Source organism: Motacilla alba, chromosome 19, assembly GCF_015832195.1.
Source record: "Motacilla alba alba isolate MOTALB_02 chromosome 19, Motacilla_alba_V1.0_pri, whole genome shotgun sequence".
Taxonomy (NCBI): domain Eukaryota; kingdom Metazoa; phylum Chordata; class Aves; order Passeriformes; family Motacillidae; genus Motacilla; species Motacilla alba.
The window spans coordinates 2,983,088-2,993,459 of record NC_052034.1 but is presented as its reverse complement, the minus strand read 5'-3'; the positions used below and the strand labels follow the sequence as shown (position 1 = coordinate 2,993,459).

Here is a 10,372-nt window from a genome sequence, read left to right as displayed (position 1 = left end):
AAAGACAGCTGAAAATCCTCTCCTCAATGTGTTTGGGTCGCTCATCTGGTACAGCTTTATTTTCAAAGAGAGTTTCTGGTATGAATTTCAGCATATCCTACAAGTGAAGAACTAATCCCTTTCAAATATAACATGTATTTAACCAGGCAGGAATTTATTTTTCAAATGTAGATGCTCAAATGCTGCATTAGTAAACTCAGCATATATATAAGACTCGAGTGTGTTATGCATTAAACTTCATAAAACCAAAAGAGATGATTATAAGCTATTGTGTGGAGAGAAATGCTCTGGTGGTTTTCTGGATGCTTAATCTGTTCTTTTAACCTTTCCACATTTTGCAGGCGTGCTGATTTTGTTAGTGACTCTGGCAGAGCAGGAATGGATGTAATTGAACATCAGTTAATTAATTCCTAATGGGATTTTTTGCTTACTTTTTTATTGTTCATCTGGTTATGTGCTTGTGGAAGCTCTAGAGTTGCATGTAATGACATTATTGGGGTCTGGGGAGCCGTGGAGCTGCTGCAAAGCTGCTGCTTCCAGCAAAAGGCCCTGAGAGCTTTTGGGTATCCTGGAGTTCTGAAGTATTAAACAGGAGAAAAGCCACTTATAAACATCAATTCTGTATAAAAGGGCCGATTTAAAAAGCCATTAAGAAAAAACTTCAGAAGTCAGCACAGTGTCTTTCAGGGGAGTTCAGGGAGACTTTCAGATGTCACCTAACTTTGAAATGCTTCCTGCAGTGAGGCTGGGCTGTTCTCCTTAAGCATTGTCATGACACTTGGTGTGAAAAACATTCTTTTACTATGAACATTTGAAGTAGGGGAGTACAAGGCTGTTCCATGTGATTTTTAATTCATATCAGCCCAATGAGCTTCTAATTAGCACCCACCATTCCCAGGAAACCCTGTTGTTCTGGATGTGCTGTTTCCCTTTCACATGTGCTTCTCCAGAATGTCACATCTGAGGGTCTGAGATAATGAATTTTTTGGTTACAAAATAAAACACTCAACCTGACAATTGGATCAAAAGCCAGGAGGTGAGGGCTGGATTCCCATCCTGACTTCGCAACTCGCTCAGTTTCAAGGAAGGTAAGTTCATGTGCCTGGAAATCATTTCAGCCTCTAAACAAGGTGTCTGGTCCTTCCACTGCTCACAAATCTGCAATGTACAACGCGAATACCTGGAAAGTTTAGGAGTGTTATTTGTAATTAAACCAACAGCAGTAATTAGCACAAGCACGGTGTGGAAAGGAGCACTTCTAATTGTTGAGGCAGTCGGAGTTGCAGCCATATTTTACCAGGTTGGTTTGGTTTTTTTAAAATATAAATGTCGTTTCCTCCACACAGACAGTGAGGAACCACTGCTGAGGCACAGAAACTGTTGGGATTTTGGGTGACACCCCTGGAGCAGCTCAGAGGCTCCTTCAGCGTTCAGTTCTCAGCAATTCCTCCATCAGCATTCAGGCACAGCAATTTTTGCTCTTCCAAATAATTCCTGCAGGAATCTCCTTCACCTGCTGCTGCCGTAGAAGGGTGGGGAATTCCTGGCAGCTGGGAAGTGCTCCTGGATATACAATTCATACCTTTTCCTCCTGTTCACCCTATAAACATGCAGCCTTTCCCTCTCTGCCTGGGGATCCTCCAGAATCCCATCCCAGCGGAGGCTTTCGCTCAGCTGAGCACAGAGACCTTCCCCTGCCCCAGCAGAACCCAAAATGCTGCCAGCTGATGCTACAACCTTGTTTATTTTTGCATCTTCGTGATTCCCCTCTGCAGAGCTTCGGGCTGAGTCAGGGTTCCTCCCAGGAATTGGGATTTGAAGTGCTGGAGGGGAGTGGGCCCGCTGCTTTCTGCTTTTGTGGTGCTGTTTTGCTGTTGAAATGATAAATGCTGTTAGCAAAAAAAGGTAAGTGTTGCCTCTGAGGCTTTCCTGATTATTTCATAAAACCAAAATAAAACGAGGCAACGGCTTTCTGTGCCTTAATAAAACCCCAAATCTACGGGAAAAATAGTAATGGCCCCAAAATCTTGTTTTTAAGTAGGAAATAGGTATTTTTCTGATTGGCCAGCATAGGGATTGTCACACCTGTAAAATATATTTATTGAAGCTGTTAATGCATTAATAGCACTCTTGCGCTGGCATCAAGTTCACTGAGTTTGCCTGACTCAGTTTTAGCAGGAAATTGATTCTGAGTTGTTGGGGATTTTTTTAAGCTGTCATCCATTAATACAGTGAGCTGTTTTTTTGGTTTTTTTTTTTTTTAATAGTACGATTTCTGGAAACTTCCAGGCACTTTTTGTACCAAGGTAGTGGAAATGAACGGAGTTATTCCTTTGCACAGAACATTTTTGGGAATTACTTTTCTGTAGTTTTATCAACCACTCACCCCCACTGACAGATCAGTGCTGTAACCCAGTGCAAGGGTGAATATTTAAATATCCCCTAAATACTAACAGCATCCCAAATCCCAGGCAGTTTATGGAATTCTCTACTCCCGGGCAGGTGCCTTGTGCCTCCTACTGCTTATTCGGTGTAGTTACATGTGCTCCCTCCCTGGGATAAATTTGTAGCTGGAGAGGAAAATCTGTGTATAAACAGGGGCCAGGGCCAGGTTTTAAAGCACCATGGGTGGTTTCCTGGGAAAAGCCGATTTTTCTCACCTGCCCCCGTGCTGGCGGTGGTGGCACTGGTGGCACTCCTGCGTGGTGGCTCCTTTCTCCCTGGTGGCTTCGTGCCAGCTGCTGGAGGGGGTCCCGGGTCCCTCTGCAGCCCAACAGCCCTGGAATGGCCTGGAGGGAGCAGGAGGAGCAAAATGTGGATCAGAATTGGGAATTTTTCTTTAAAACAGGTTCAAAAAGAAGCAGGTTTTGTTGTGAAGCATCAGTATTCTTCCAGCATTTGCTTTGTCTTGTACACCCTTGAGCAGGTGTGCTCTGTAAACAAGACCTTTTTGGTTCAGATTGGGGACAGAATCATTGACATTTTATTAAGGAGAGGTAATTAGAGGGATGAACACAAATTGAATCGGAGGATTGCAATCAGAGCAACAGCTTGGAGAAAAGCCCTGGACTTCTTGCTGTGAGTTGTGAAGCAGCTGAACTGAGCTGGGGCAGACAGGCAGATGGGGAAGCAGTGCCAGACAGCTCCTTGCCAGGTGTCAGCCACTTTTCCTGGGAAATGGCTGTTCAGAAATAAGGATCCAGCCAGTCTGACCTCCTGCTGTCCACCAGCCCAGCGTCCAAACTGGGAATCCTGGAGCACTCCAGCATTCTCCCAGCTTGGACCGTTCTGCTGTAAAATAAAGCTGCTTTTAAGCACCCGTGGCTCCTCTTCAGGGCAGCACACCCACGAGTTTAACCCCTCCAAAAAGCTGCTCCTCCTTTGCCAGTCCTTGAGGAACATCCCAGCCTGAGGTGACACAGGAGAGGAGAAGGGATCAGCCAGGGCATTCGCAGTGCCACTGTCAGCAGCACTGGTGAGCCTGCAGGAGGAGGTTGTTATCCCTCATTGTCCTTGTCACGGGGATATTTCAAATCTCTGGCAGCTGTGATCTGGTGAATAATTCAGCAAAACCCATCATCGATAAAAGAGAGGCTTTGAAGGGTTCTTTGGGTGGAACTGGAAGTGCCTGGCTTCTGAGAAACGAGTCTATTAAAAATTTACTCCGTGCTAGCAAAGATAAAACCTGTATTTAGCCTTTAAAATTTTTAATGTAACGCCATATTCATTCTCTGTGGCACCCAGCTGCCAAGGCCCAGCCTTGCAGACTCTGGAGCATCTGTGGGGATTCTGACAAGCAAATTCAACAGCAGGATGGATGCAGGCTCTGAGATGTGTGTCATTTCCCTGCCAGCACAGCTGGTTAAATAAGGTAATTTATCTTCTTCCTGAAGTTGGCTGAACTGTGTGTTTAATTTATTTATATTATTGACTGTGTGGAAGAACTACCCCGGTGCGAAATGTCATCCTCAAGTGTTTTCTTCCACAGAGCTGCAGGCTCTGTGTTCATGCAAAATGCTCCCTCTGATGTATTTTTCAACAGCTGCCTGAACCAAAAAGAAAAATATCTGCTTAGACTTGAGCTTGATTCAGGCGCAAGGTGGGTGAGGGTCCCTGAGCTGATCCTGAGGGCTGCTGGATGTGTGGAGGTGAGAGGGTTTGCAGAGGCTCCAGATTTCTCAAGAGCCAGCTCTACAAGGGCAGTAGAAACACAATTTATTTTCTCCTCCTTTCTCTTTTCCCTCCCTCATTTCCCCCCCCATCCCTTCCTGTCACATGGCAAATTTACTCACAGCAGCTACTGGACATTTAGACAGCGAGGAGCCCGAATTCCTGTGTTCTGGTGCACAGCAATAATTGTGTTCCTGTGATTTGCTGCTGACTCACCACAGGATCCCAGGCTGTCCCCTCACAACCCCAAATTTTGCTGCTATTACCAACAAATGTCTGTAATTGGGATTGCTCAGGAGGTTTGGGTCCTTCAGTTTTAAAAGGTCTGAGCCCCCTGTGCTTGTCCCATACCTGGCAGGTGCCCTTGTTCTGTTCTTGGTGTGAACATTTTTTAACCCCTGCAAAGTTCCTTTTTTGTTGGGGTTGGATTTTTGTTTGTTTGTTTCTTGTGTGGATTTTGGGTTGGTTTGGTTTTTGGGGGGTTTGTTTGTTTGTTTTGGGGTTTAGTTTGTTTGTTTGTTTTTCTTTTCCTGGTTGTTGGAGGGTTTGTTTTGTTTGTGTGGGTTTGTGGTTTGTTTGCTTGGGTAGTTTTGTTTGTTTTGTTTCTGGTTTGGTTGGGGTTTTTTGTTGTTATTGTTTGGGGAAACTTTTTGTTTGGTCTTTCTCAGGGCTTGTTTTGGTACCACCTTTCCCTGTTTGTAGTTGGGTGTATTTTTCCTGTGGGCTCTTGCTCTGTTTTGGGATGCACATCTGGCAGTGCCCACAGCCCAGAAAAGGTTCTGGGGCACATCTGGCTGTGCCCTCATCCCCCTTAGCTTCACCTGGATCACATCTGGCTGTGCCCACAGCCCTGCTCTGCTCCTGGTGAACATCTGGCAGTGCCTGGAGCCTCACACAGGTCCTGGGGCACATCTGGCTGTGCCCACATCCCCTCCAGCCTCTCCTTATCCACATCTGGCTGTGCCCACATCCCTCCAGGCCCACCTTATCCACATCTGGCTGTGCCCACATCCCTCCAGCCTCTCCTTATCCACATCTGGCTGTGCCCACATCCCTCCAGCCTCTCCCTATCCACATCTGGCAGTGCCCACATCCCTCCAGCCTCTCCTTATCCACATCTGGCTGTGCCCACATCCCTCCAGCCTCTCCTTATCCACATCTGGCTGTGCCCACATCCCTCCAGCCTCTCCTTATCCACATCTGGCTGTGCCCACATCCCTCCCGCCTCTCCTTATCCACATCTGGCTGTGCCCACATCCCTCCCGCCTCTCCTTATCCACATCTGGTTGTGCCCACATCCCTCCAGGCCCTCTCTATCCACATCTGGCTGTGCCCTCATCCCCTCCCGCCTCTCCCAGCGCACATCTGGCGCTGCCCCGGCCGCTCGGGGCCGCTCGGGGCCGCTCCGGACACCGGCAGGGGACGCGCGGAGGGCGGGCGGGGGCGGGCGCAGGTGCGGCTCCGTTTCCGCCTCGTCCCGCCGGGGCAGCGGCTCCGCGGAGCGACCGCCGCTGAGGCCGGAGCGCAGGTGGGTGCGGGGGGCAGCGGCTCGGCTCGGCTCGGCTCGGCTCAGCCTAACTCGGCTGGGTTTGGAGCGCTCCGGGCGGAGTTGGAGCCGGGATTGAGCTCCCGGCACGCAGCCCGCAGGAAAAGCGCCGCGCCCGGGGTTTGCGGGGTCTGGGAACGGGGAGCAGCTCGGAGGGGCCAGGGGCACCCCGAGCTCCGGGAGAGTTCGCTGAGAGGCTCCGGGAGCGGCTGCGAGATGGCCGGGATGTGTCCCGTGAGCCTGCCCCGCGGCTGGGCTGGGGGAGCTCCGCAGGTGCTTCCCCATTCCCCCGCTGGGAATTTGGGTGGGATTCGGGCTCCTGGAGGGAATTAACTGGAAGTGGTAAAGGTGTGGAGGGAAGCGAGTCAGGGGTGGGAGGTGAAAGCGATGTGGGGAGAAGTTGCCAGCCACGTCCTGCTTTTGGGAGCCTGGGAGCAGCCACGTGCGAGGGTGGGTTGTCGTGGGTTTTAGGTGATACAGGGAAGAAGGTGAGTGAGTAGAAGTCTATTTTTAAGCTGGTGGGAATTTTGAAGTTTACCGTGAATTTTCATTCTCAGAAGGAAGCTGGGCTTTCTGCTCCTGAGTAAATGTGGATTGTTATGTGGATTAAGCTGATTGAGGAAGGAGGTTTTGACTGTACTTGTGGCGGTGTTCGGGGTATTCTTGAGGTTGTTAGATAGAAGTGGGAATAGAATAAGGGGTGGAGAGGGTTATTAAGGTTGGATGTGCAGCTAACAGCGGTATGCTGTGCCCACCCTCGGGGTTTTTGGGGTGCTGCAGGTTGGCTCAGGTGCTCTCCAGCACCTGGTCAAAGTCCACAGCTTTCTTTCTGCTCGTAGCAACCACGTCCATGGTGATAAAAGCCTCGGAGTGGCCACGTGTGTGGTGCTGTTCGAAGGGTGCCTAAAACCAGTATTACACCCTAAGGATGCTGAGAAAAGCTATTCCATCCTCCCGATGTGCCGGCAGGCCTGTGGCTCGGAGCAAGGGGAGTTTTTTGGTGAGGCCTGGCTGCTCAGCTCGGTTTCTCCACGGCCACGAGCTGTTCTTTTCCTGGTTCACTGGAGGTTACCGTGAAACAGCCTGGCATGAGGCTCCTCTTCTGCACGGGATTCCTTGACAAAGCTGGCCTGGGCTCAGCTCTTCCCTCTGTCCAATTCTTTCTAAGAAACCTGATGCTTCTCTGGAGGCCGGGAGGTGCCACTCTGCCACTCCTCCAGCCTCCCGAGCTTTTTAGCATATCAGAATAGTGAAATGAGTTTCTCTAATTGGCCATTTAGATGCTAATTTGCTTCTCCCAGATCAACCTGCCCCGAACAGAGTCAGAGAGAGCCTGCTGTCTTCATGAATTATTCACTTTGCATAAGGCACCTGCCTGGCTGGGGATCAGGAGGAAATGGGTCCAAAGTCTGATAAATAAAGATACACTTTGGCAGGTGGAACAGTGCTGGCTTTCCTCCCCGGCATCAAGGGGTGCTGGGGCACCTGGAGGCTGCTTTGCTTTGGCAAAACCTATTTGGTTTTAGTTTTTAGGTGTTTTTTTGTTTTGTTTTGTTTTGTTTGGTTTTTTTTCAGCTCACCATATCTCAGGTAGCCACACTAACAAGTGCCTCTCGTTAATAAAGAATTGTTGGTGCTGGCTGTCAGCTTTCCTGTCGAGCTGATTTTATCTTCCCACTCACAGGAATGGCATGGACCTCCAGGGCATTGTATTTTAAAAACTCTTTATGAGCTGCATCTTAAAAGCAGTTTGGCTTCTCACTGCTGCTGCTGGGATTGGGAAGCAGCTCTGGTGGAGAGGAAACTTCTTGGTTTTCCCCCCACAAACCTCATCCTCACCCACTTCTTTACCAGCCTGGCCTTTCACCATGAGGACACCTCCCAGCTGGTGTTTGATGTGGGCTGGGCCAGCCAGAATGAGGATCTGAATGAGGTTGTCCCCATTTTGCTGGCGCTGATGCTGCTTAGATTGAGCTTTCATGGGGAAATTCTGTCTGGTTGGGCCCTTAAATTGTTGTCTCCAAGCTTGGCAAAGCTTTGTGGTGTTTATTTGGACACAGTTTTGGCCCAAGCTGCAAATCAGCTCTGATCCCACTGGATCCCTGTGTCATCTCTGATCCTGTTGCATTCCCAGTGTCAGCTCAGATCCCTGGATTCCCAGTGTCAGCTCTGATCCTGTTGCATTCCCAGTGTCAGCTCAGATCCCTGGATTCCCAGTGTCAGCTCCGATCCCGTTGGATTCCCAGTGTTAGCTCAGATCCCTGGATTCCCAGTGTCAGCTCAGATCCCTGGATTCCCAGTGTCAGCTCTGATCCTGTTGCATTCCCAGTGTCAGCTCAGATCCCTGGATTCCCAGTGTCAGCTCTGGTCCTGTTGCATTCCCTGTGTCAGCTTAGATCCCTGGATTCCCTGTGTCTCCAGGCTCTCCATGTGCTGCTGGGGGTTTGTAAGGAATGCCAGAACGCTGCTCCTCAGCCATGCCCAGGTGTGTCTCTGCCTGAGAGAGGTGCTGGGCTCTCCTGGCTCTGCTTAGCCCTCATAAAATCATTTCCCAGCGTTTTATTGGTGCCCACAGCAGGCTCCTGCTGAAGGGGCTTGGAACTGCTGGATGTGGGTGTGAGTGAGCAGCTCAGAGTGGTTCAGGTGTGAGGAAAAACTTCTCCAAGCCCCGATTCAGCCCTGCTCTGGCTCCAAGGCTTGGCCAGACACCAACTGTACGTTTCCTACAGCCCCGAGGGTTCTCCTGCCACCTCAAACCAGCTCTGAAATACATCTGGGGGCCTTCAAACCGCAGGGGGAGAGTGGTGGCTGCAGCAAATAACCTTCCTGCTGGTGGGCTGGGTTAACCTTATCAATCCTGCCCCTCGTGTACCCCGTGTCATGGCAACACCAGCCAGCACTCCTCAGCTGCCGAGGTTTCCCGGGGATAATGGGGTCTGGCTGCAGAGCAGGAGGTGATTTCACTGTGAAAAATGTGGATTGTGATTGGCCTTTTGCAAATATTAACATGCGTTATGTTAGGAAGTTACGCTGTATTAATCCTTTGAAGTAGTTTATAAAATATAGTTTTAGGCTATAACGTAATGTTAAAAGAGAAACTATGTGATGTAAGAGACTTTTCTAACTAGCTCAAGGAATGGATAAGATAATCAAGAAATTCGTCACACAGAGATAACAACAACAGGACACTAAAATCCCAAAGAGAAAAATGATTACCTCCTTATTGAGGAGAACCAAACTCCCACCTCCTTTCAGACTCCACAGAGCCAAATCATCATTTACAAGATGAAGGGGGGGGGGAAGTTGACAATGAACAAAAAACTCCCTAGCTTAAAAAGAATGTTTACATCATATATGAAATACATGAATATACAACAAGCTATTCCTTTTAAAAATTAATCCTTTGTTAGCAGACGTGCTTTTTTGAAGGAAACATCCAAACATTCATAATTCTTTACTTTTTTTATTGTCCTTTATTGTCCTAACTCTGATTGTCCAAATTCTTATTGCTGTAATTTTTATTACTATTTTTATACTATAGTATAAAAAAGTATAATATATACATATACTATAAAAATATAGTAATAGATAAAAATATACTAGTAAAATATAGTATATAATATATACAAATAATGTATGTTTATACTATATATACTTTTAAAACTTTAACACAAATAATTAGTGTTTTTCACAACACTGATTTCTTGGAGGGAAAACCTGGGAATCCTGGGGCAGGTGATGCCCTGGGAGCAGGTGAGGTAATTACACAGCTTGGGAATTGGGAGCTTGGCTCCAGCCAACTGCTTCATTTTGATTTTTTTGTAAAATGAAGTATTTAAAAAAAAAAAAAAAGAAGAAGTCGTCTAATTAATTTGCTATGAAAACAAATTAATCTAGACACGAGCTGCTCGGCTGAAATAGGCAGGCAAATGGAAGCTGACTGGAGGCCTCCTCGTGAGCCTGTGTAGGACTTTTTTGTCTTTGCAGGGCTCTGAGGAGTTGATGCTTCATGGCCCCTGCTGCAGGAGGGCTGGGGCAGGCTGTGCTGTCTCTTCGTGGGGAGGTTTTTGTGCCACGAGTGCCCCAGGGGCAGTAAAACCCCTCAGTTTCAACTTTGGTGTGGTCAGGGTGAAGTCAAAATGCCTGAGGTGGAGGAGTGGGGAAGGGATTGATGCTGGAAAAGCAAGCCGGTAAATCTGGGACACTAAAAAGGTTGAGGGTGTTAAATGGAGCTGCAGGCTGGGTCAGGCAGTGCGTGATCCAGGACTCTCTGAGGCTGGGAGGGTGTTCTGGGGAAGCATTGCTGTGCTGTTTTATTCTTCCTTAGGCACCTGCTCTGCAGCTGGCGAGGTGGCAGGGGTGACCTGCTGCGTCTGTGCTGTTATTCGGGTAAAATTCATGATGCTCATGGAGATGTTCTGCTGAGAAAACCTGGATCCTTCCTCAGGACCCCTTTGAAGAGCATCGTGCCCAGGGGCTGTGTCTGCCACTGCTCCCCTCTCTCAGGCCCAGTGGAAGGCTTCTCCCTCCCGGATTGAAGTCATGTTCTCAGTTCTGGCTGCCAGAGTACAACTCTTATCACAGAGACAGCAGAGGCAGAGCTGCAGGCAGGGATGTGCTCAGTTCTGCATCCTCCAGGATGGGCCTGGCCCCACA

General features: G+C 48.6%; 1 protein-coding gene across 9 annotated transcripts in view; it reads left to right on the top strand.

Moving 5' to 3' along the window:
- Positions 1-5,597: 5,597 nt before the first annotated feature.
- RPH3AL (rabphilin 3A like (without C2 domains)) overlaps positions 5,598-10,372 on the top strand; it is a 36,004-nt gene continuing 31,229 nt past the window's right edge. For 5 of the 9 annotated variants that reach the window (XM_038158024.1, XM_038158023.1, XM_038158015.1 and 2 more), the window contains exon 1: positions 5,615-5,698. The gene's annotated coding sequence lies outside the window, so the exon portion shown is untranslated. The other 4 variants (XM_038158020.1, XM_038158018.1, XM_038158016.1 and 1 more) reach the window with 3 other exon arrangements.